Source organism: Tachyglossus aculeatus, chromosome 1, assembly GCF_015852505.1.
Source record: "Tachyglossus aculeatus isolate mTacAcu1 chromosome 1, mTacAcu1.pri, whole genome shotgun sequence".
In the NCBI taxonomy this organism is placed as follows: Eukaryota; Metazoa; Chordata; class Mammalia; order Monotremata; family Tachyglossidae; genus Tachyglossus; species Tachyglossus aculeatus.
The window spans coordinates 111,413,378-111,436,926 of NC_052066.1; positions in this window are offsets into that span (position 1 = coordinate 111,413,378).

Sequence of the window (23,549 nt, forward strand, 5' to 3'; positions counted from 1 at the left end):
GACAGACATAAGTGCTGAAGGAGGAGTGAATAAAGGGTGCAAATCCAAATGCAAGGGCAATGCAGAAGGAAGTGGGAAAAGAGGAAATAAAGACTTAGGAAAGGCCTCTTGGAGGAGATGTGCTTTTAATAAGGATTTGAAAGTAGGGAGAGTGATTGTCTATTAGGTATGAAGAGAAAAGATGTTCAAGGCCAGAGGCAGGAGGTGGGTGAGAGGTCAGCAACAAGATAGATGAGACTGAAGTACAGTGAGTAGGTTGGCGTTAGAGGATCAAAGTGTGCAGGCTGGGTTGTAATAGGAAAGTTGTAATAAGAAATAGGTTGTAGTAGGTTGTGGGAGGGGGCAAGCTGATTGAGTGCTTTAAAGGCAATGGTAAGGCATTTGTGTTTGATGCAAAGGTGGATGGGAAAACACTGGAAGTTCCTGAGGAATGGGAAAACATGTACTGAATGTTTTGGTAGAAAAATGATCTGGGCAGCAGAGTGAAGTATGGACTGGAGTGGGGAGAACCAGGCGGCAGGGATGCCAGCAAGGAGGCTGATGGTGCAGTAATCAAGGCAGGATATGGTAAATTCTTGGATTAACATGGTAGTAGTTTTGATGGAGAGGAAAGGGAGGATTTTAGCAATATTGTGAAGGTTGAACTGACAGGATTTAGTGATAGATTGAGTCTGTGGGTTGAATGAGACAGAGGTGTGAAGGATAATGCCAATTTTATGGGCCTGTGAGACAGAAAGGATGATGGTGCTGTCTACAGTGATGGGAAGGACAGGGTTTGCTTGGGAAGATAAGGACTTATGTTTTAGACATGTTAAGTTTGCAGTGGCAGAAGGACAACCAAGTAGAGATATTCTGAAGGCAAGAGGCAACGAGAGACTACAGCAGAGAGAGATCAGGCAGGGCTGGAGATGTAGATTAGGGAATTATCCACTTAAAAATAACTGAGGTATTTGTAAAGCATTTACCATGTGCCAGGCACTGTTCTAAGCTCTGGGGTGGATACAAGTAAAATTGGGTTGAACACAGTCCCTGTCCCACGTGGGGCTCACTCTATCAATCCCCACTTTACAGATGAGGGAACTGAGGCCCAGAGAAGTTTAATGACTTACCCAAGATCACACAGCAGGCATGTGGCAGAGCTGGGATTAGAACAAAGATCCTTCTGACTCCCAGGCTCATGCTCTATCCACAAGACCAAGTTGAATCCAGGGTAGTGAATGAGTTCTCCAAGGGAGTGTGTGTAGATGGGAAATAGAAAGGTACCAAGAACTGAGACTTGAGGGACTCCTACATTTAGGGGGTGGGAGACAGAGGAGAAGCCTGCGAAAAGGACTTAGAAGGAGCAATCAATCAATCAATTAATCAATCGTATTTATTGAGCACTTACTGTGTGCAGAGCACTGTACTAAGCGCTTGGGAAATACAAGTTGGCAACATATAGAGACAGTCCCTACCCAACAGTGGGCTCACTAGGAGGGAGAGACAGAGAACAAAACCAAACATATTAACAAAATAAAATAAATAGAATAGATATGTACAAGTAAAATAAATAGAGTAATAAATATGTACAAACATATATACATATATACAGGTGCTGTGGGGAAGGGAAGGAGGTAAGACGGGGGGGATGGAGAGGGGGACGAGGGGGAAAGGAAGGAGGGGGCTCAGTCTGGGAAGGCCTCCCGGAGGATGTGCGCTCTCAGTACGGCCTTGAAGGGAGGAAGAGAGCTAGTTTGGCAGATGGGCAGAGGGAGGGCATTCCAGGCCCGGGGGATGACGTGGGCCGGGGGTCAACGGTGGGACAGGTGAGAATGAGGCACGGTGAGGAGATTATCGGCAGAGGAGCGGAGGGTGCGGGCTGGGCTGGAGAAGGAGAGAAGGGAGGTGAGGTAGGAGGGGGTGAGGTGATGGACAGCCTTGAAGCCAAGGGTGAGGAGTTTCTGCCTGATGCGCAGATTGATTGGTAGCCACTGGAGATTTTTGAGGAGGGGAGTAACATGCCCAGAGCGTTTCTGGACAAAGACAATCCGGGCAGCGGCATGAAGTATGGGTTGAATTGGGGAGAGAGACGAGGATGGAAGATCAGAGAGGAGGCTGATGCAGCCAGAGAGACGAGAATAAAACCAGGAGAGTACAGTTTCAGCGAAGAAAAGCTTGGATATATTTCCAGGAGAAGGGGTGTTAGCGTCAAAGGAAGCTGAGAGATAGAGGAGGACGAGGATGGAGTAGAGGACATTGGATTGGGCAAGAAGGAGGTCACTGGTGACCTTCGAGTGTGTGATTTCTGTGGAGTGAAGGGGGCTGAAGCCAGATTACATGGGGTTAAGGGGACTCCGCAGTCTCTCATTTCTTCCTTCCTTTAAGACATCTCTATTTGAATGTCCTGCCATCAACTCAAACTTAATATGTACTCTTCCAAGCACTTAGTATAGTGGTTAGCACACAGTAAGCACTCAATAAATATGACTGAATTTAACTGAATGTCAAAATGAGAACTCATCTTCCCCCACAACCCAGTCTTTCCCCTGAATTTCTCATCACTCTAGACAGCACTATCATCCTTCCTGTCTCAAAAGCCTGTAAAATTGGCATGATCCTTGACACCTCTCTCTTATTCATCCCACACATTGGCTCTATCACTAAATCCTGTTGGTTCAACCTTTGCAACATTGTTAAAATCTGCCCTTTCCTCTCCATCCAAACTTCTGCTATGTTAATCCAAGTACTTATCCTATTCTGACTTGATTACTACTCCATCACCCTCCTTGCTTACCTCCCTGCCTCCTGTTTCTCCCCACTCCCGTCCATATTTCCCTCTGCTGCCCAGATAATTTTTCTACAGAAGCATTCAGTCTGTGTTTGCCCACTCGTCAAGATCCTCCAGTGGTTGCCCATCCACCTTTGCAACAAACAGAAACTCCTTACGATGGCCTTTAAAGCACTCAATCCCCTTGCCCCCTGTTGTGTCACCTCATTATTCTCCAACTACAACCCAGCCCACATACTTCACTCTTCTACTGCTAACCTACTCACTGTACCTCTAACTCACCTATCTTGACATTAACTCCTTGCCCATGCCCTGCACCTGGCCTGGAATGCCCTCCCTCAATGCCCTCCCTCCTCAAAACCAAAAGACAATTACTCTTCCAGGGCTTCAAAGCCTTTCTGAAGGCTCATCTCCAACAGGCCTTCCATTACTAAGGTCTCTTCTCCTTTTCTTAATAATAATACTGATGGCATTTGTTAAGCGCTTACTATGTGCAGAGCACTGTTCTACCACTTCCTTCTGCATCTCCCTGACTTGCTTGCTTTATTCATCCCCCCTCCTAGCCCCATAACACTTATTTACATATCCATAATTTATTTATTTATATTAATGGTCTGTCTCTCCTGTCTAGACTGTAAGCTCATTGAGGACAGGGAATGTTTCTCATATGGTTATATTGTACTCTCCCAAGTGCTTAGTACAGTGTTCTGCACATGGTAAACACTCAGTAAATATGATTGATTGAGAGGAAGTGGAAAGAGTGTGTGTAGACTACTCACTCAAGGAAACAGCATGGCCTATTGGATAGAGCATGGGCCTGAGTCAGAAGGACCTGAGTTTTAATGATGGCTCTGCCAATTGTCTGCTGTGTGACTTTGGACAAGTCACTAAACTTCTCTATGCCTCAGTTACTTCATCTGTAAAGCATGGTGAATAATTTTAAGAGTGCCATGTGGGCCATCCGCTGTGTCCAACCTAATTAGTTTGTATGTATCCTAGTGCTTAATATAGTGCTGGGCACATTGTAAGCACTTACCAAATACCATTAAAAATGGAATCTGGAGAGGAATGGTAGGAGGGAGTTGGGGTGACAACTGGAGTGAGCCATGGGGTCAAGGGAGGGTTTTTCTAGGAAGGGGATTTATGAGCATGGTTGAGATCAGTGGGGAACAAGCCACTGGGGGGAGAACAGTTGAAGATGGCAGTCAGGGAGGCAAAGGAGATGGGGCAGGTGCTTTGCTAAGGTGTGACGGGATGGGATCGGAGGTGCTGGTGGAGGGGGTGGATTTTGAGAGGAGGCAGGAGATCTCCTGAGATACTTTAGGAAAGATGGGAGAATTGAAGTAGTGACAGGAGGAGGGAGGGGCTGGAGTGGAGCTGGCGAGATTTTAGGGAGATCACACCTGATGGTTTCAATTTTCTCAATAAAATACATGTCCAGGTAATTAGGGACAAGAAAGAGATGGGGAAGGCAGGGTGGCAGAGGGTTTGAGGAGGGAGTTAAATCACTGAAACAACTGGGGAGGGCAATGGGCATGGTGGAGAAATAGTATTGCGGGGCAGAGGTGAGGACCAAGTTAAAACAGGCAAGGATGAACTTGTAGTGGATGAGGTCAGCTTGGTATCTGGATTTCTATCAGCTCATGCACAGGGGTGAAGGAAGTGGGACTCCCTTCTCTCCTTCTCTCCCTTCTCTCCTTCTACAGCCCACCCCGCACCCTCCGCTCCTCCGCCACTAATCTCCTCACCGTACCTCGTTCTCGCCTGTCCCGCCATCGACCCCTGGCCCACGTCATCCCCCTGGCCTGGAATGCCCTCCCTCTGCCCATCCGCCAAGCTAGCTCTCTTTCTCCCTTCAAGGCCCTGCTGAGAGCTCACCTCCTCCAGGAGGCCTTCCCAGACTGAGCCCCTTCCTTCCTCTCCCCCTCGTCCCCCTCTCCATCCCCCCATCTTACCTCCTTCCCTTCCCCACAGCACCTGTATATATGTATATATGTTTGTACATATTTATTACTCTATTTATTTATTTATTTATTTTACTTGTACATATCTATTCTATTTATTTTATTTTGTTAGTATGTTTAGTTTTGTTCTCTGTCTCCCCCTTTTAGACTGTGAGCCCACTGTTGGGTAGGGACTGGGACTGTCTCTATATGTTGCCAATTTGTACTTCCCAAGCGCTTAGTACAGTGCTCTGCACATAGTAAGCGCTCAATAAATACGATTGATGATGATGATGGGACGTGGAAGTAATCCAGGGATGACAGTTAGTGATACAGTTACCTCATCTGTAGACTGTGAGCCCCACGTGGGACAGGGACTGTGTCCAAACCAATTTGCTTGTATCTTACCCAGTGCTTAGTACAGTGCCTGGCACAAATCACTTAACAAATACTACAATAATTATAACAATAATTATAATAATTATGATTATTAGTATTAAAATGAGGATTGACTGTGAGCTTCTTGTGGGGCATTGACTGTGTCCAACCTGGCTATCTTGTTCCCACCCTAGCGCTTAGTACAGTACCTGGCATATAGTAAGTGCTTAGCAAATAGCTTTAAAAAATAATAAATGCTCCATAAATATCACCAATTAATTGACTAAAGCCATTGACAGAGATGGGAAAGTTGAGAGAAGTGGTTTAAGGGGGATGGTGAATGATTGAATTTTGGATGTATTGAGTTTCAGAGGCTGGTGGGGCAACAAAGTGAAAATGGCTTGGAGGAAAGCGTAAATGCCAGATTGTAGGTTCAATGGGTGGTTGAGGCCACAGATGTAGATTTGAGCATTATGCCCATAGAGTTGGGAACTGAAGTCTTGAGAGCAAATGAACTCCCTGAGAGAGTATAAAGAGAATGAGAAGAGTAAGGGATTCAGAACAGAGATTCATAGAACACCGGCATTAAGGGGCTGTTAAGTGAAAGAGCAACCAGGGAATGAGATTGAAAAGGAATACTCAAAGAGGAAGGAGTAGAACCAGTTAATATGAAGTCAATAAAACTGAAGCCTATAGTGTTTCACTTAAGATGATTTTAATTTGTCAAAGGCAGCTGAAAGGTCAAAGAGAATTAGAACTGAGTTGAGCTCAGTGCACTGGGCTGTAAGGAGGCCACTGATAATCTTAGAGAGGGTAGATAATAATGATAATAGTAGAAATGATAATTACGTTTTTATGGTATTTTGTTAAGCACTCATTATGTATCTAACACTGTTCTAAGTACTGGGCTGGGTACAAGTTAACTAGGTCAGACAAAGTCCCATTCAACATAGGTCTCACAGTAAAAGTAGGAAGGAGAACAGGTATGGAAACCCCATTTTGCAGTTGAGGAAACTGAAGCACAGAGAAGTTAAGTGACTTGCCCAAGGTCACACAGCAAGCAGTTGACAGAGCAATTGGCAGAGCAGGGATTAGAACCCAGGTCTTCTGACTCTCACACTCCGCTATTTCCACTGGGCCATGCTGCTTCTTTTGTTAAACATTTTATTAAATATTTACTATGTGCCAAGGACTATGCTAAGCACTGATGAACATACAATACAATCAGATCAGACACAGTCCCTCTCCCACCTGGGGCTCACTAACTAAGGGGAAAGAAGAACAGTTTAGTTGGAGGGAAGAATTCTATAACCTAATTGAAATGGATCCAAATTAGAATTGCTAACAGTAGTAGTAATAACATTTACTAAGCATTCACTGGGCAGAATGCATTTCCTAAACCCTTAGGAAAAACAAAACAAGCTAGTGAGACCCTTCCTGCCTACAAGAAGCTTATACTAATGGGAAGGCAAATATTAAAATATTTACAGAATTGAAATTGAAAGTTGAACAATTGAAAAAGCTCATAAGTGCTGAAAATGGCTATGAATATGTATGTAAGTGCTAGAGAAGGTTGATGGATTCAACAGTTGAGACTGGGATAATCGTGGTTGGTGGAGGATGACTTCATATCTAATAGACCAGAACTCTCCCCATTTTCAAATCCCCCCCAGAATCACATCTCTTCCACGAGGTCTTGTCTAACTAACCCCTCATGTCCTCTACTCACCTTCCCTTCTGTGTCACCTATGCACTTAGATCTGTACCCCTAAAAGCAATTAAATCCCCATTTAGCACTTGATATTCACCCTACCCTCAGTCACTAATAACACCTTACAGTTATTGGTTTGGTGCCAGTTGGTGATTTGTCCCTGAAAAGATTTAGGTTTAAGGTGATGATTTCCTTTAGAAAAATTATCTCGAAAGCTGCACATATCAGTGGTATCCCAGACAGTGTCAAGAAATGTCAATATTTGGAACTGTGTTCCTCTATGTCAGTGATAGGTATGATGACACAGTGCCAGGCCAATCAGAACAGAAGGTGTTTGTAGTAATATCCTTGTGCATTGTAAATGAACAGTTTTCCTCCAAGTTATAATTCTTCAAATCCAAAACTTGATTAACACATTCAAACCAATACTTAGCTAGGAAAGTGCAAAAGTACAGTTAGCACTTTCAGCAAATTGTCCAATTTTTGCTCTCCCTTTAGCCTGAAAAGATGAGTACTGAGGTCTGGAAGGTGAGATTTGGGTCTTGCCAGGAGAAAGGGAATTCCCACTTCAAAGTCAACATCACATTTCTAATCCATTATATTTTTCTTCCCAAGAAAAGCTCTGGGACAATGGTGGTTTTTTTGAGTCAAATGGGAAGCAGCAGTAGAGGGCAGCAGAAGGCACATAACATAAATCTCCTAGTCCATTTGGGAAAGTTTTTCCTCAGTTCTTGTTTCTCACTCACTTTGTTCAGCGAGTGATAGAATTGCCTGATTCCACTTCAGCCTGATTTAGAAAGTTTAAAAACCCAAGAAATTGATACACATTTATTCTGACCAAGAAGTTGCCTGAATTTCTAGAAAATAGTGAGGTGTCTGCCTATCTAAACAGTTCTTCATGTATGCTGAATTAATTCATTTCTGAAAATTCATACTTTTCAGGCTGGATCTCTCATGAATATTTTTATATATGATTGATGCAGGCAGGTACAAACAAATTAATTGTCCAAGTGTCTGTAACTATTGTATTTCTGAAACATCTTCAATGATGTATGGAAAATGGGGGCCCAGAGGAATGTGACATTATATGTCAAGGCAGTGAGAGTTTAGCTTCTATGGAAATTTTATTCCTGATTTATAAATGCTGTGCCAAATTCAGCCAGTGTAGAAATAGCACCGATTACTACAGATGCTTAATCATCCAGTTCTTCTTCATTCTACGGAAGCAGTGTGGCTCAGTGAAAGAGCACAGGCTTTGGAGTCAGAGGTCATGGGTTCAAATTCCAGCTCTGCCACTTGTCAGCTGTGTGACTTTGGGCAAGTCACTTAACTTCTCTGTGCCTCAGTTACCTCATCTGTAAAATGAGGATGAAGACTGTGAGCCCCACGTGGGACAACCTGATCACCTTGTTCCCTCCCCAGCACTTTGAACAGTGCTTCGCACATAGTAAGCGCTTAATAAAAATGCCATTGTTATTATTTGAAAAACATGCACACATATACAGTTATCAATTGTGATACTTCTTGAGAAACTGAAATAGCTGCCTCGACCCAAGGTATTTACCTCTAAGGAGTTTTTTCCTCTTCTTATTATAACCTCCTTATCCTTTAACCTATCCCTACACATAGGCTGTGTGCTCACCCACATTCACACACACACACACACACACACACACACACACACATATACACACAATGATGAGTGTGATAGTCATTTGAAAATTAGTATTCTTATCTCAAGGTTGAAAACTCTCAGCACAAAGTCGAGAGCTAACCAATTATCTACTCTATTTTATTAATGATGTCCATATAGCTATAATTCTATTTATTCTGTTGGTTTTGACACCTATGTGTTTTATTTTGTTTTCTGTCTCCCCCTTCTAGACTGTGAGCCCGTTGTTGGGTAGGGACCGTCCCTACATGTTGCTGAGTTGTACTTTCCAAGCGCTTAGAACAGTGCTCTGCACACAGTAAGTGCTCAATAAATATGAATGAATGAATGATCAGACTCTTTATATAGGATGGATAAATTACACCTGTATAAAATTTTTCTTTTCTTTTTACAAAATGCAGAAACATTATAGTAACCCATGTGGGAAGTCACCTCAAATCTTTTTCATTCATTCATTCATTCATTCATTCATTCACTCAATCATATTTATTGAGCACTGACCATGTACAAAGCACTGTACTAGGTGCTTGGGAGAGTACAAGTGCTTGGGAGTGTACAGTAAAACAATAGAACAGACACATTCCCTGCTCACAATGAGTTTACCATCTAGAGGGGGCAGGAACAGACATTAATATAAATAAATAAATTACATGTGCAACAAAAGTGCTTTGGGGCTGGGAGGGGGAAGAACAAAAGGTGACGCAAAAGTGAGTGAGAGAAGAGGAAAGAGGGCCTTTTGGAGGAGGTGTGCCTTCAAAGCAAGTAATATGTGTGTTGCATTTACAGAAATGTCCTCTCTCCTTGTCATTCTCATTAAAGTTCTTTGTAGTCAGAAAAAGAAAATGTCAATTCCACCAAGTTGTGTAACACCACACTCATGCAGCATGAATGAATATGATAATCTTCAGTTTATCAGGGAATGTGTCTATCTTCTGTTGTACTCTCTCAAGTACTTAGTACAGTGCTCTGTACACAGTAAGTGCTCAGTAAATACCATAATTGATTGATTTATTATCAAGCAATCGCTAGGGAAGAGCAGAAAAGAAGTCTTTTCACCTTAGAATGAGATACTGGATTCCTTTGTAAATGGGTATATTCTCAAAAATTCACTGCTCTCGATGGTTTTAGATATTTTATCTGACTCTGTGAGCAGTTCCATCAGCATTTCCTATGGTCTGTACTCAACATCAAATGGCAAAACGTGATCACAAACATGAACACTGTTTGGGAAAGAAGTCAGTCTCCATGTGATCTCTCCCAAACCAAAGTCTCCTTGAGTGGGACATAAGTAGAAAGAACAATGGCTGGATACTTTAAGAACTGCTGAGTAGTTGTTCTGAAATTGGGAAACAAAAAAAAAAACAAAACAAGGGCAATCAAGGAAATATTTCAAAGACGCAACATCCCATAGTTTCAATCGATAATGCATTTAAGCTAAAAACTGGAAGATGGCTACAGCAGACAGAGGAGCATGGTGAACCATTATCAAAACAGGAGTGACTTTTAAGAGTAGATTTTTCCAAGGGGTCTTGGGAAGGAGGCAAAGGTGGGTAATACAAACAACCAACACAACAGTCTTTGTTCACATGCACAGTGTGGTAAGGAATGTGGGTCCCACAATTGCCTCTTCAGTCACACACAAACCTACGGATGATCTGTACCATCAACCATGTCTTCTTTAAATAAAAACACAGTGGGAGATGTTTTGACTTGCAGGTCAGTTCTTCAGAGTCATGAATGTTTGTAATATTCAAGCAAAATGTATTCTTTTTTTACCTAAACTACCTGTGATAATTGTGCCATTCCATTTCACCTGCCCAGAAGAAGAAATAGAAGTTTAGTAGGAATAATCTTGTAGTCATTTCTACTCAAAGCTTTTTTAGTAAAAAGGGGCATGTTTTAAAAGGAACTGAAATATCCATATCTACATAAAGATTCAGTTTAGTTTCTCCATTCAAGATACGCAGTAGTCTCTCAAGCAGCTATTCAGAGCTGTGAAATTGTCAACAGAGTTAAGAAAATAAGGAAAACTTTTTCCACATGTGCATTTAAGAAATGATATCTTAAGAACCAAAGAAAGGCTGTGATGGTTTTCAAGTGCAGGGACTGCTCCATCCTTCTGGTGGTATTAGATGTATTTACTGATGGTGGCAGCAAAGCCCCAACCAATTTCTATCCTTTCTGCAAAGCTATGCAAAATCTCTGCTACCCAAAAGAAAATGTGTTTCAGAGGTGGAAATGTCACATCAATAAATCAACCAACCAATCAGAGGTGTTCATTCAGTACTTACAGGGTGAAGAGCACCGTTCTAAATGCTTGTGAGAGTACAGTATGACCGAGTTGGTAGACAAATTCCCCATTCACAAGGAGCTTAAAGTCTAAAGGGGGTAAATATGCACTTGATTAATGTAGAAACTCGCTTCGTTAAGTTAGGAAAAGTGGTCATCTTTTTTCTCCACCTGATACTGGCAATATATAAAGTCAAAATGGCAAACAGCCACTTTAGCTTTGAATGCTTGACTTCACTTTGTCATAGAACAACACGAGAAGCAGCATGGCTTAGTGGAAAGAGCACAGGCTTGGGAGTCAGAGGCTGTGGGTTCTAATCCTGGCTCTGCCACTTAACAGCTGTGTGACTTTGGGCAAGTCACTTAACTTCTCTGTGCCTCAGTTCCCTCATCTGTAAAATGGGAATTAAGACTGTGAGCCCCACGTGGGACAACCTGATCACCTTGTATCTATCCCAGTGCTTAGAACAGTCATTGGAACATAGTAATCGCTTAACAAATACCATCATCATTATTATTATTATAACAACCACATGCATGGATGATACCTGAGATGGCCAGGAGTTATTGGTCACCATGTGGTCAAGAAATATATATGACCAAAGCATTTCCCATAATGTCCAAAGTTCCAGTCAAGGTGTCAGAGGCAGTGGTAGCTCTTGAAGGGAGTCCTAGATCAATTTATTGATTTATTCTCCTTAAAGGAGGCAATAACCATTAACCAAGGGAAACAGTGGAGGCAGCAGCAGGAAGTAAGGGAATCATCATTCATTCATTCATTCATTCAATCGAATTTAATGAGCGCTTCCTGTGTGCAGAACACTACTAAGCACTTGAGAGAGTACAGAAGAACAATAAATAGACACATTCCCTGCCCCTTTCTACTGAAAAAGCTTAGAGCAGAAATAGCTACGAGATTATTCAAACTACTAAACTTCTGTTTCTTCTCCTGGGCAATTGAAATGGAATGACACAATTATCACAGGTAGTTTGGGGGGGAAATACATTTTGCTTGAATATCACAAGTATTTATGACTCTGCCCGAGCTTGGTCATGGGGCAGATGACTCCATACTTCCCCAACCCTGACTGCTGATCAACAGCTGACATAATTTCAGCCATGACCTCTGGGATATAGTCAGTGGGAAGTCCCACTCCTTTGGCATCACCCTGACTTGCTCCCTTTGTTCTTTCCCCCCTCCCAGCCCCATAGCACTTATGTATATATCCATAATCTATTAATTTAAATTAATGTCTGTCTCCCCCTCTAGACTGTTAGCATGTTGTGTCCAGGCAATGTGTTCACTATATTGTTGTATTCTCCCAATGGCTTAGTACAGTGCTCTACACACAGCAAGCTCTCAAGAAGTATGATTGACTGACTGATGGTGGAAATGACCCTAGAAGTCAGTCAAAATCAGGCCAAGCAGTAACAAGGGGCAACATGAAAGGCTGCCCCACAGTTAGGAGAACAACCCTGCCTCCGTTCTGGTGCAGTTTCTGCTCCCCAATCTTTGGGCACATTTTGCTTTCCCTGTTGTCCTATCACTTGGTGAGTCACTTGCTGCCTTGTGTGAGAGAGAATGTGTGCTCCCTCCCTTCTTGCTCCTTCATTTCTCTAACTACCTTCCTCTCTCCTTCTCTGGCTTACTCCTGCTTTTATTCAGTCTTCCCTTTTCCCCTATTCTCTTCCCCAGTACACTTTTCTCACTCTTCCTGTCTTTGTTTTTCTCACTATTCTCTTTCTCTGTTCCTCCTCCTGGCCATTCTGGGTGAGCATTGCTCAGGCAAAAATAGTTAAGAGAGGACCAATAGGTTCCCTCACAAGAAAGACCTGTGCTTGATTTGTTCTTTTGTTTATTTTTTTATGGTAACAACAACAAAAATAATAACTGTGGTATCTGTTAAGCACTTACTTTGTGCCAGGCACTGTTCTAACTTCTGGGGTGGTTACAAGCAAATCAAGTTGGACAGAATTCCTTTCCTATATGGAACTCACAGCCTTAATCCCCATTTTACAGATGAGGAAACTGAGGCGCAGATAAGTTAAGTGACCTGCCCAAGGTCACACAGCAAGCAATTGGCAGAGCAATTGGAAGAGGTGGGATTAGAACTCAGATCCTCTAACTCCCAGGCTCATGATCTTTTAGGCCATGCTACTTCTCTTTCAGGAGTAGTGGTCTATTGAAGCACTCTTTTCTACTGGTCCCCCTTACCCACCCTACTGCTTCCAGCTCCCTGCCTAGTGAGAAGGCTGGTAGGGAAAATTAGCTAATCATTAAAATCTTTCTTTTATAGGATATCTGTGCTTGCTAGACTGTAAGCTTCTTGTGGGCAGGGAATGTGTCTACCAACTCTGTTATACAGTACAGAAAAACAGAGCGGCTTAATGGATAGAGTACAGGCCTGGGAGTCAGAGGGTCCTGGGCTCTAATCTGAGCTCTACCACATGTCTTCTGAGTGACCTTGGGCAAGTGACTTAACTTCTCTGGGTTTCAGTGATCTCATCTGGAAAATGGGGATTAAGAGTGTGAGCCCCATGTGGGTCAAGGACTGCGTCTAACCCGATTAACTTGTATCTATCCCGGCACTTAGAACAGTGCTTGGTACATAGTAAGTGCTTAAAAAGTACCTATATTATTATTATTACTCTCCCTAGTGCGTAGTAAAGTGCTTTCCACACAGTAAACCCTCAATAAATATGATTCATTGACTGATTGCTAAAACCCCTAATCTACCTTCATTTTATGTTTCTTTGCCCGGACTTAAAGAAAGAAACATGAGCCTTTTAAAGCATCAGTGAATCTGACGAACCAACAGGCTGGGTGTGAATGGTGTTAATCATTTGTTGGTGATTAAAATTGGTGCTTTTAGCATCTGAGGTTTCAATTCATCCTAAATGCTTGCCCCAAGGTGACCCTGGGGTATTGACCATCTCAAGGTCAAAAGCTATCTCGTGACCACACTCCCCCTCGTCCCCCTCTCCATCCCCCCCATCTTACCTCCTTCCCTTCCCCGCAGCACCTGTATATATATATATTTGTACATATTTGTTACTCTATTTATTTATTTTACTTGTACATATCTATTCTATTTATTTTATTTTGTTAGTATGTTTGGTTTTGTTCTCTATCTCCCCCTTTTAGACTGTGAGCCCACTGTTGGGTAGGGACTGTCTCTATATGTTGCCAACTTGTACTTCCCAAGCACTTAGTACAGTGCTCTGCACACAGTAAGCGCTCAATAAATACGATTGGTTGATGTTGCCAACTTGTACTTCCCAAGCACTTAGTACAGTGCTCTGCACACAGTAAGTGCTCAATAAATACGATTGATGATGATGATGATGATGATGACCACCTGAGCCAGCAGGCAGAAGTTGGAAGTGAGGGTGGGATACCGCCCCCACAACCGAATCTGCTAGATTGACAGCCCAAGCCGGGAATACAGAAGGTGTCCCTCGCCCCTGTGCCAATCAAATTAGGTATGGAGAAGGTGGGAGGGCAGAGATTGGATAGACTGAGGCCAAAAGCTGGAATGGCCTAGGGGCACAGGTGATAAATACCCATAGCCTCTGACCTTCGGGGCCAGAACACCAAGACCCGCAGCAGCAGGAGAAGCTGCAGTAGCAGCAGCGGCGGCAGCGGCCCACGTGTCTTTCTCTGCCCAGAAGGCCAGATGCCCGCTCTGCAACCAGAACCAACACACTGAGGCAAGGGCCGCGGGATGGGTGAGTGTCTTGTGGGTGGGACCCAGGTGCCCCACTGCTGATGGGAATCATGAGCGGATTCCTCCCACGTAGGGAGAGCACATGGTGAGAGCTAGCTGCCCACCACATGGGTGGGTAATGGAATTAATTCCTCCCATGTGGGAAAGTAAGTGGATTCTTCCCGAGTGGGAAGTGCACATGGGTGAGAGCTAGCCATCTCACCCACGTGCAATTAACGTATGATTGTGTTCCTCCCATTAGGGAAGCTCGAATATTGCTAATTGATTACATTCCTCCCAAAAGGGAAGCTCAATCCATTGCGCCTAAACAACTAAATAATTCAATTTGCCTCACAAAATAAATTTTATATAAAACTCAGGCTTTCCATCCCCGGTGTATCTCTCTCTCTCTCTCTCTCTCTCTCTCTCTCTCTCTCTCTCTCTCTCTCTCTCTCTTTCTCTTGCCTCGCCAATCACTGAACAAACCCATCCCTGGATGACGGGTGACAATGCTACACAAACAAAAAAGCATGCATTCAAATACAAATAAGGTGCTAATCAGAAACATCATTATCTTTTGAAAGGCCCACAGGACACAGAACACAACAATGATCACCTAAAAAAGGGCAAAGAACATTAATAGTTAAAGATTTCTTGTTCTCTTGCCATTGTCAAGAACTCCACTAGTATAAGGGGTTATGTCACACTGAGACAAAGACAGAAGAGTATTCAGAAAATAATTCAACTTTTAAATCATTTTTGTTTCAGTAGCAAAGTACAATGCTCCCGGTGCCTAGATTTGCCATTTATTAATAATCAATTCCCCCTTGGACTACCAGCTCCTTGTGGGCAGGAAACGTGTCTACCAGCCCTGTTGTACTCTCCCAAGTGCTTAGTACAGTGTTCTCCTCACAGTAAGCTCATAATAAATACCACTGATAAGCAATAAAATGTACAAAGCTTGTATCTTTCCAAGGAGCTTTTGCTATCACTTACTTCATCTTGTCCTCACAACACTTTCTTGAGGTGGGCAGAGAAGGATGTTATCCCCATTTTGCAGATGAGGAAATTGAGGGACAAAGTGTGTTAGTGATTTTCCCAAGTTTTCACAACAGAACAGTGGCAGAGCTAGGACTAGAACCAGTTTACTCTAATTAGCCCCTCTCATTATCGCACCTGAAGAGTTTCCAATACTTTACCAGTCTCGACTATGGGAGGTAGAATCAAACAGAGACTTATCCATTCCATCCTAGCTTGGGCAGTGACTAGTGAGTGGAAGGCAATCTGCTACAAGTCAAAACTCACCTAAGCTGGGCATCAGCAGCATGGAAGAGAATTGAGGGTGGAGACTCAAGTTTACCATATGGTAGAAGGCAATGGTAAACCATTTCCATATTTTTACCGAGAAAACTCTAAGGATACACTACCAGAACGATTGCAGTTGGAGGTGGTGTATTCTGGGAGAGATGTGTCCACAGAATCTCTATCAGTCGGAGACGACTAGACAGCATAAGACAAGACAGGACTCTAATTAGACCACACTCCCTCAGTCAAGTTGCAATTTAATAGAAAAAAAGGCTTAAAATATAAAATATTTTCGATAACAAAATGACCACTAATTTTTCAATGTGGGTGAACAATTGTTGATGCTGGAAAGCCAGCTTCTACCTTTCTTTACATTTTATTTTTTGGCAGTTTGTGTCTCAGGCAGTTATCTTTGTTTTTGGGGGAAAATTGAGTCTACTTTTAATAGTGTTTTCTTATCAAATGTATTTTTTCCAAAGCAAGACTTTTTATAAAAATGAAACATAGGTTATTATTTCTCCTTTCTTTTTACTACAGTCTTTCCCTTTCGACTAGGAAAATGGCTTGTCAGAAAACTACTCTCATGTTCCTGCCTGGAAGATGCATGCCTGCTCCTTCTGCTTCCTTTTCTTATTAGTTGTGCAGCTCAGTTTCTACCAAAACTTTGGAAAATGAAAAAAGGAAACCTCAGTTAATAGAACCCCATAGCAGCAGGAACATATATATATATATATATATTACAGTTGTAAATTACAGAGTAAGGTGGGGTTTTCTGTCATTTATTAAAGTAATGCTGGAAACAAAAATTATCTGGGTAATAAAGGAATGGAAATGGAGAGCTAAAAATGAGTAATAGATCAGGAATGGTTGCATATTTGACATGCTCTCTATTGTGTTTTTAGCTGTAAGTATTGTAAATGTGCCATTCTAGCAGGAAGCAGAAGGAGGGAAAACTGAGGTGGTTATGTTTGGTTGATTTTTTTATTTGCTTTTTCAATTAAGCACTCTGCCTCAAGAGGGAAATACCAAAGCAGGGTGTTATTTTCCAGGGTGAGAAGCGATTGAGGGAAACACCACAAGATCTATAGCACTTAAATGCAGGAAGGAAAAGGGGACACGATATTGCAGTAAGCCTGACTCTTCCCTTTGACCTTGGCACCAGGGATTAGGTGATTAAAACATCCCTCGTTCCCTAGTTTATTAATGTCATTTTGAACTAAAACCCGTTTATCTGGTGCGGTCCTCCAAAGAGATTAGATAAGCTGCCGCAGTTTCTCACCACCTCATCCGCTGTTTACGTAGTGATTTAAACTTAGTCATTGGCCTAGCAACATGGCATGGAGCCAGGGAAGTGAAGTGAAGGTGGGACTGTCCGATGAGTATGGCTTCTATGTCTCTCCACCAACACCACCTCTCCCAGAGCCCCCCCCACCATCTTTCTGTCCCCCAGAGTCAGTCAGTCTGCCAATCACATTTATTGAGAGCTTACTACGTGCAGAGTACTGTACTAAGTGCTTGCGGGTGTACAATGTAACAATGAGTATGGGGGTGGCTTCAGCGGCCTGGGGTTATGGTGGGAAATGTCCTGGGCAGAAACATCCTCTCCCAAAGAGCTTGGATAGAACCTTCTCCTCTGTTTTTCCTCTTTCTCCTTTTTCACTGAGGTAACAGCAGCAGGCATGAATCCCTCACTCGGGAAGAGCCAGGAAGCAGTGTTGCAATGTTTTCGCAGGCTGCGGCAGCAGGTACAACCTTCCCTCCCCCTTACTGAAGAGCCAGGACACAGTGTTGTGGGGCTTGTGGGAATGGTGGGGGTGACAGCAGCGGCAGATCTCCACCGCCAGCTAGGTGGAGATGAGTTTGACAGGACAGTGGGGACAGGGAAGGATACTGATTTTGAGTTTTCTCTCTGTCTCTCTCCAGTGCTGTGCCCTGCTATAATTTCACTGCATGGAGAGGATTGATGGATCTTACAATCAATCACATATTGTTTGCTGGAACCAATCAGAGTGAGAAGCAGCATGGCTTAGTAGAAAGAGCACGGGCTTGGGAGTCAGAGGTCATGGGTTCTAATCCTGCCTCACCACTTATCAGCTGTGAGACTTTGGACAAATCACTTAACTTATCTGTGCTTCAGTTCCCTCATCTGCAAAATGGGCATTAAGACTGTGAGCCCCAAGTGGGACAACCTGATTATCTTGTATCTACCCCAGTGCTTGGTACAGCATTTTAAGAGCTTAACAAATATTATTATTATTATTATTATTATTATTATTATTATTACTGTGTAGAAAATCAGCTGGCTGAAGTTAGATCAGATACATGTGCCCAGGACTGGCCATAATCCGATCAAACCTAGGTTAGTCAGTATGCACCTGAATGGTGTACCCACATCCCTCGCTCCTGAATTTGGAAGCAAAAATCCTCCATTCACTGCCCTTTCTGCTCCCATCCTCTTTAGAGAGGCCCAGGTGTTCCTGGAGAATGTCTCATGGCAGCTGCAACCCATCCCACATACTTCACCTATCCCCTGTCTTCCTACCAACCCCTTACCTATAACCTCCTTCTGGTCAGGAACTCCCTCCCCCTTCATAGCCAACAGATCACCACCTTCCCCATCTTCAAAACCCTACTAAAATTATACCTCCTCCAAGAGACCTTCCCTGAATAGTTCCTCATTTCCCACCTTAATTGCCCTGCCCCCTGCGTCTCCTATACCCTGGGGTGTGTACCCCTTAAACACTTTCATACTCACCCCACTCTCAGCCCCACAGGACTTATATACAAATCTTACATTTTTCTAAAAAAACATTCAGGACATGTCACCCCACTTCTCAAAAAAGTCCACTGGTTGCCCATTCACATTAAACAAAAATCTTCTCGCCATTGGCTTTTAAGTACTCCATTATCTTGCCCTCTCCTACTTCACCTCACTACTTTCCTTCTACAACCCAGCCTGCCCACTTTGCTCCTCTAGTACTAACTTTCTCACTATGCCTTGATCTCATCTAACTCACAGCTGACCCCTAGCCCATGTCCTGCTGCTGGCTTGGAATTCCCTCCCTCCTCCAATCTGACAATTACTATCCCCCCACTTCAAAGCCTTACTGAAGGCACATCTCCAAGACACCTTCCCAGACTAAGCCCCCCATCCTTTCCTCTTTTCCCACTCCCTTCTGCTTCGCCTTGACTTGCCCCCTTTGTTCTTCTCCAATCCCAATCCCACTGCACTTATGTACATATTTGTAATTTATTTATATTGATATCTTTCTCCACACCTCTAGACTGTAAACTCACTGTGGGCAGGGAACATGTCTGTTTATTGTTGTATTGTACTTTCCCAAGCATTCAGTACTACAGTGTAATAATTAATAATAATTATGGAATTTGTTAAGCGCTTACTATGTGCCAAGCACTGTTTAAAGTGCTGGGATAGATACAAGGTAATCAGGTTGTCCCACGTGGGGCTCACAGTCTTAATCCCCTTTTTACAGATGAGGTAACTGAGGCCCAGAGAAGTGAAGTGACTTGCCCAAAGTCCCACAGGTGACAAATGGCGGAGCTGGGACTAGAACCCACGACTTCTGACTCCCAAGCCCGGCCTCTTTTCACTAAGCTAGCTGCTTCTCCAGTGCTCTGCACACAGTAAACTCTCAGTAAATATGATTGAATGAAAGAAAAAATCTTTATATTCCGCCATTTCCTAGACCTGTAATGTATTTTAATGTTAGTTGTCCCCTCTAAACTGTAAAATATTTTTGTGCAGGGTTTGTGTCTACCAACCTACTTGTATTGTATGCTCCCAGGAGCTTAGCACCGTGCTCTGCACACAGTAAGCATGCAATGAATGGCAAGCACTCAATAAATGCCCTTCATTAATTGATTTCATCCCTCTAATTCAACTAGAGAGAATGAGCATGACAGTGATAAAATCTTGATACCTTATTTCTTTCCCAGTCACTCCAAAGCTTCCTTTTTCCTTAAATACACTTCTTCAAAATTGTTTCTCCTTCAAGAAAGCATAGTACTTTGTATACATCTTCTGAGAAAGAAAAGCAATATGCTGTATATAAGGTGAGGGAACCAGATTTCCCCAGACCTGAGGAAAAGCCAAGATAGGCCCTCTTTGGATCCATGAAATGAGAAGGGGAGGCAGGGGTAGGAGAACAGGGATAAGTGCCTATGGAAAAGAGGTGAGAGATGCAGGGAAAGGGAGACAAGGAAAGGGAAAGAGAGGAGGAGGAGGGAATGGGAGACCTGGTGGAAGCATCAGTAGCAGTCTGTTTATTGTTATATTGTACTTTCCCAAGAACTTAAGACAGTGCACTGCACAGTGCTTAATAAATTTGATTCAATTAATTTCAAGATGGATGATGGACCAGTTCAATCTCGACTGCTGCCGGTGCCCAAACGGAAGTGGTTCCAAGCCCAGCTGACCCCTATTTGAGCTATGGTGAGGGTCCCAGGGCAAAATAATAATAATAATAACAATGGCATATGATAAGCACTTACTATGTGCAAAGCACTGTTCTAAGTGCTGGGAGGATACAAGGTGATCAGGTTGTCCCATGAGGGGTTCACAGTCTTCATCCCCATTTTACAGATGAGGTAACTGATGCACAGAGAAGTTAAGTGACTTGCCCAAAGTCACACAGCAGACAATTGGCAGAGCCAGTATTTGAGCTCATGACTCCTGACTCCAAAGCCCGTGATCTTTCCACTGAACCATGCTTCTTCCCTGAGATGAAAAGAGAACTTACGCTAGCTACACCTTTATTACAGTGATGCTTGCTCTCCCAGAACATTCCTCCTGACCACAGTTCTTGTCCCTCTGATGGCTCCTTCCTCGGGTCTCCTTTTGGTACTCTTTTTCTCCTTTTTGCTTCCTTCCACGTAGAGAACAGGTTAAAAATTTCAGGATGCCAAGATCACCCAAGAAAACTGATCATATACTTTCATCACAGTTAATCCAGGTCTTTGTGGGTAAATATTGTACCCTGAATTGGAACTCCATTTCTCCTTAGGAGTACAAGATATTTCACCCAAATGACCTCATTTGTTCTGTTAATCTGGGTCGATTGGTAATGCGGAGCTTTTTTCTCTACTTTATAGATTTGGAAATTGAGGCAGGGAAAGGTTAAATGATTTTGTCAAAAATCACACCATCAGTCATGCTGGAAACAAATGAGATTCCCTCAGTCCTACCTTCTAGCAAAGGGATAGGCACGTGTTACAGCCTTTCTCTAAGGAATACTGCAGAGAAGAACACACCTTGTCGATATCTTGAGTATACCATTATTTTCCTGTTTGTCTCTTTCAATGGGACATGAATTATTTACTAACTGATCAACACGGTTTAATAGAACTTCCATCCATCTGCCTGCAGTGGCAGGTTTTAGTGCAGGAGCATGCAGTGGTTTTAGCCTTTTCTGCCCAAAAGATACTTAACTTGTCCTGGGTCTGGAGTTTTGTGCTTTTATTGGAATTTTTTATAGGGTGGAGGGGTTTGGGAAGATTTAAGACCTCTCCCTCATCCCACCTAAGGTGACCAGTATCTGGCATATGGTAAGCATTTAATAATGATGATGGCATTTGTTAAGCGCTTACTATGTAAATACCAGAATTATTATTACTATTATTATTATTACCAGACTGTGATCATTTCACCTATATCTGATGTAAACTTTGGAAAAATCATCAATTGCATTTGAATATTTACCATTGCAGCAGATACCCTGGACGATTAATGTCATTACGAACTATAACCCTCTAATTTAGTGAGTCCTTTTAAGGTGAGTGGAAAAGTGGCCACAGTTTCTTGATGCCTCATTCATTGCCTCAGTGGATTTACCTATGTTAATTGGTGGCCTAATGACAAACAAGCAGAGCTAGGGATGAGGGAGAGGGGACATTTTGGGCAGCCCAGCTTCTACCTATCTTTTCATTCATTCATTCAATCGTATTTATTGAACGCTTACTGTGTGCAGAGCACTGTATTAAGGGCTTGGAAAGTACAATTCAACAACAAACAGAGACATCCCTACCCAACAATGGGCTCACAGTCTAAAAGGGAGGAGACAAACAACAAAACAAGTAGACAGGCATCAGTAGCATCAAAAAAGGTAAATGGAATTATAGATATATATATATAAATCTTTAATGAAATAAATAGAATAGTAAATATGTGCATATATACACAAGTGCTGTGGGACAGGGAGGGCAGTAGAGCAGAGGGAGGGAGTCCTATCTTGCAGTGACCTCTCTATTCCCCTCCACTGACACCACTCGTCCAGATAGGTAGTGGGTAAAGTGGCTGGGGGTTACAGGGTGGGATGTCTCCAGGTGAGCACAACACCTCCTGATGAGCCAGAACAGAGACACTTCAGTTTTCCTTCTGCTTCCTCTGTATTTGTAATGGGGGCGATGGACATGATTCCTGCCACAAGGATCTAGTTTGCTGTGTTGTGAGGCTTGCTGAGGCAGTGTTAGCAGCAGACATGATGCTTCCAAAGAGGAATAACTTGAGTGTTGTGAGGCTCACAGTGGCGAGTTTACATTTGTGTGGGACGCTGATGAATTTCTCCAGAATTCTCAGGAGAAAAAAAGGTGATGTTCTAATTACAAATAAAAATCACTGTCCTGAATTCTCTTTCCACCAGCTGTAAAGTTCTTTATGTCCTCCTGTTTCTCCTCCATGAGGTCTGACAAATAGCAATTTATATGAGTAGCAGATGTTCCAATCAATCAGATCCCGTCTGCAGTCACCAATCAGAGAACGTGACTCATGAACGCACCACAGAGCAACCCCTTTAATTGGGTGGAGGATGATTAGATACCGGGGTTCACTCACATCTGTAAGCCAATCATACACAATTTATCCAGTGCACAACTGTAGTAGTGTGTACCCTTGCAAAGACCTGAACTAAGCACTTGAGACAGTTCAATTTAAGCAACAAACATGGTCCCTGCCCTCAAGGAGATTACAATTTATAGGGACAGGCAGCGACAGTGATTATTTATACATTCTAAAAGTAGGAGAAAGAATGAAATTCCTAACTGTAGTAGTAGGAATATGGAAAAATCAGAAGATAAACCAGAAAAAACAAAGGAGTAAATCAATATATACTTGTACAAACTATTGACTTATTCTTATGGATTTCCTTATATGTATTTATGGTTGTATTGGCTATTTAGTTGATAAACTACATTACATTTTAGCATGAAAATTAGCAGAATTTCAGCTTTCCAGTAGCAATTATATCCCAGAGAAGTAGATTTCTTTGCTTTTCTTGACCGTTGACCCTTAATCTGTATTTCTGATGGAGATAAGAAGGAGAATGCAAAACTGAAGTATTCACATTCATGATCCAGAGCTAGGCCAGATGGAAAAAATATTCTTAAGGTAGTCAGAGCTCTGGGATGTTGTAAATCTCAGAACTAGTATGAAAGGAGAGATTCATGAGGGTCAGTATGTTTCATAGAAAATTAGAGGCAACACTCTTTTCTGTTCAGAAGCAGATCACTCCCAGAGTGTCCAGAAAGGGGGCACTTTCTATGATCAACCATTTAATCAATCAATCAATCAATCGTATTTATTGAGCGCTTACTGTGTGCGGAGCACTGTACTAAGCATTTGGGAAGTACAAGTTGGCAACATATAGAGACAGTCCCTACCCAACAATGGGCTCACAGTCTAAAAGGGGGAGACAGAGAACAAAACCAAACATACTAACAAAATAAAATAAATAGAATAGATATGTACAACTAAAATAAATAG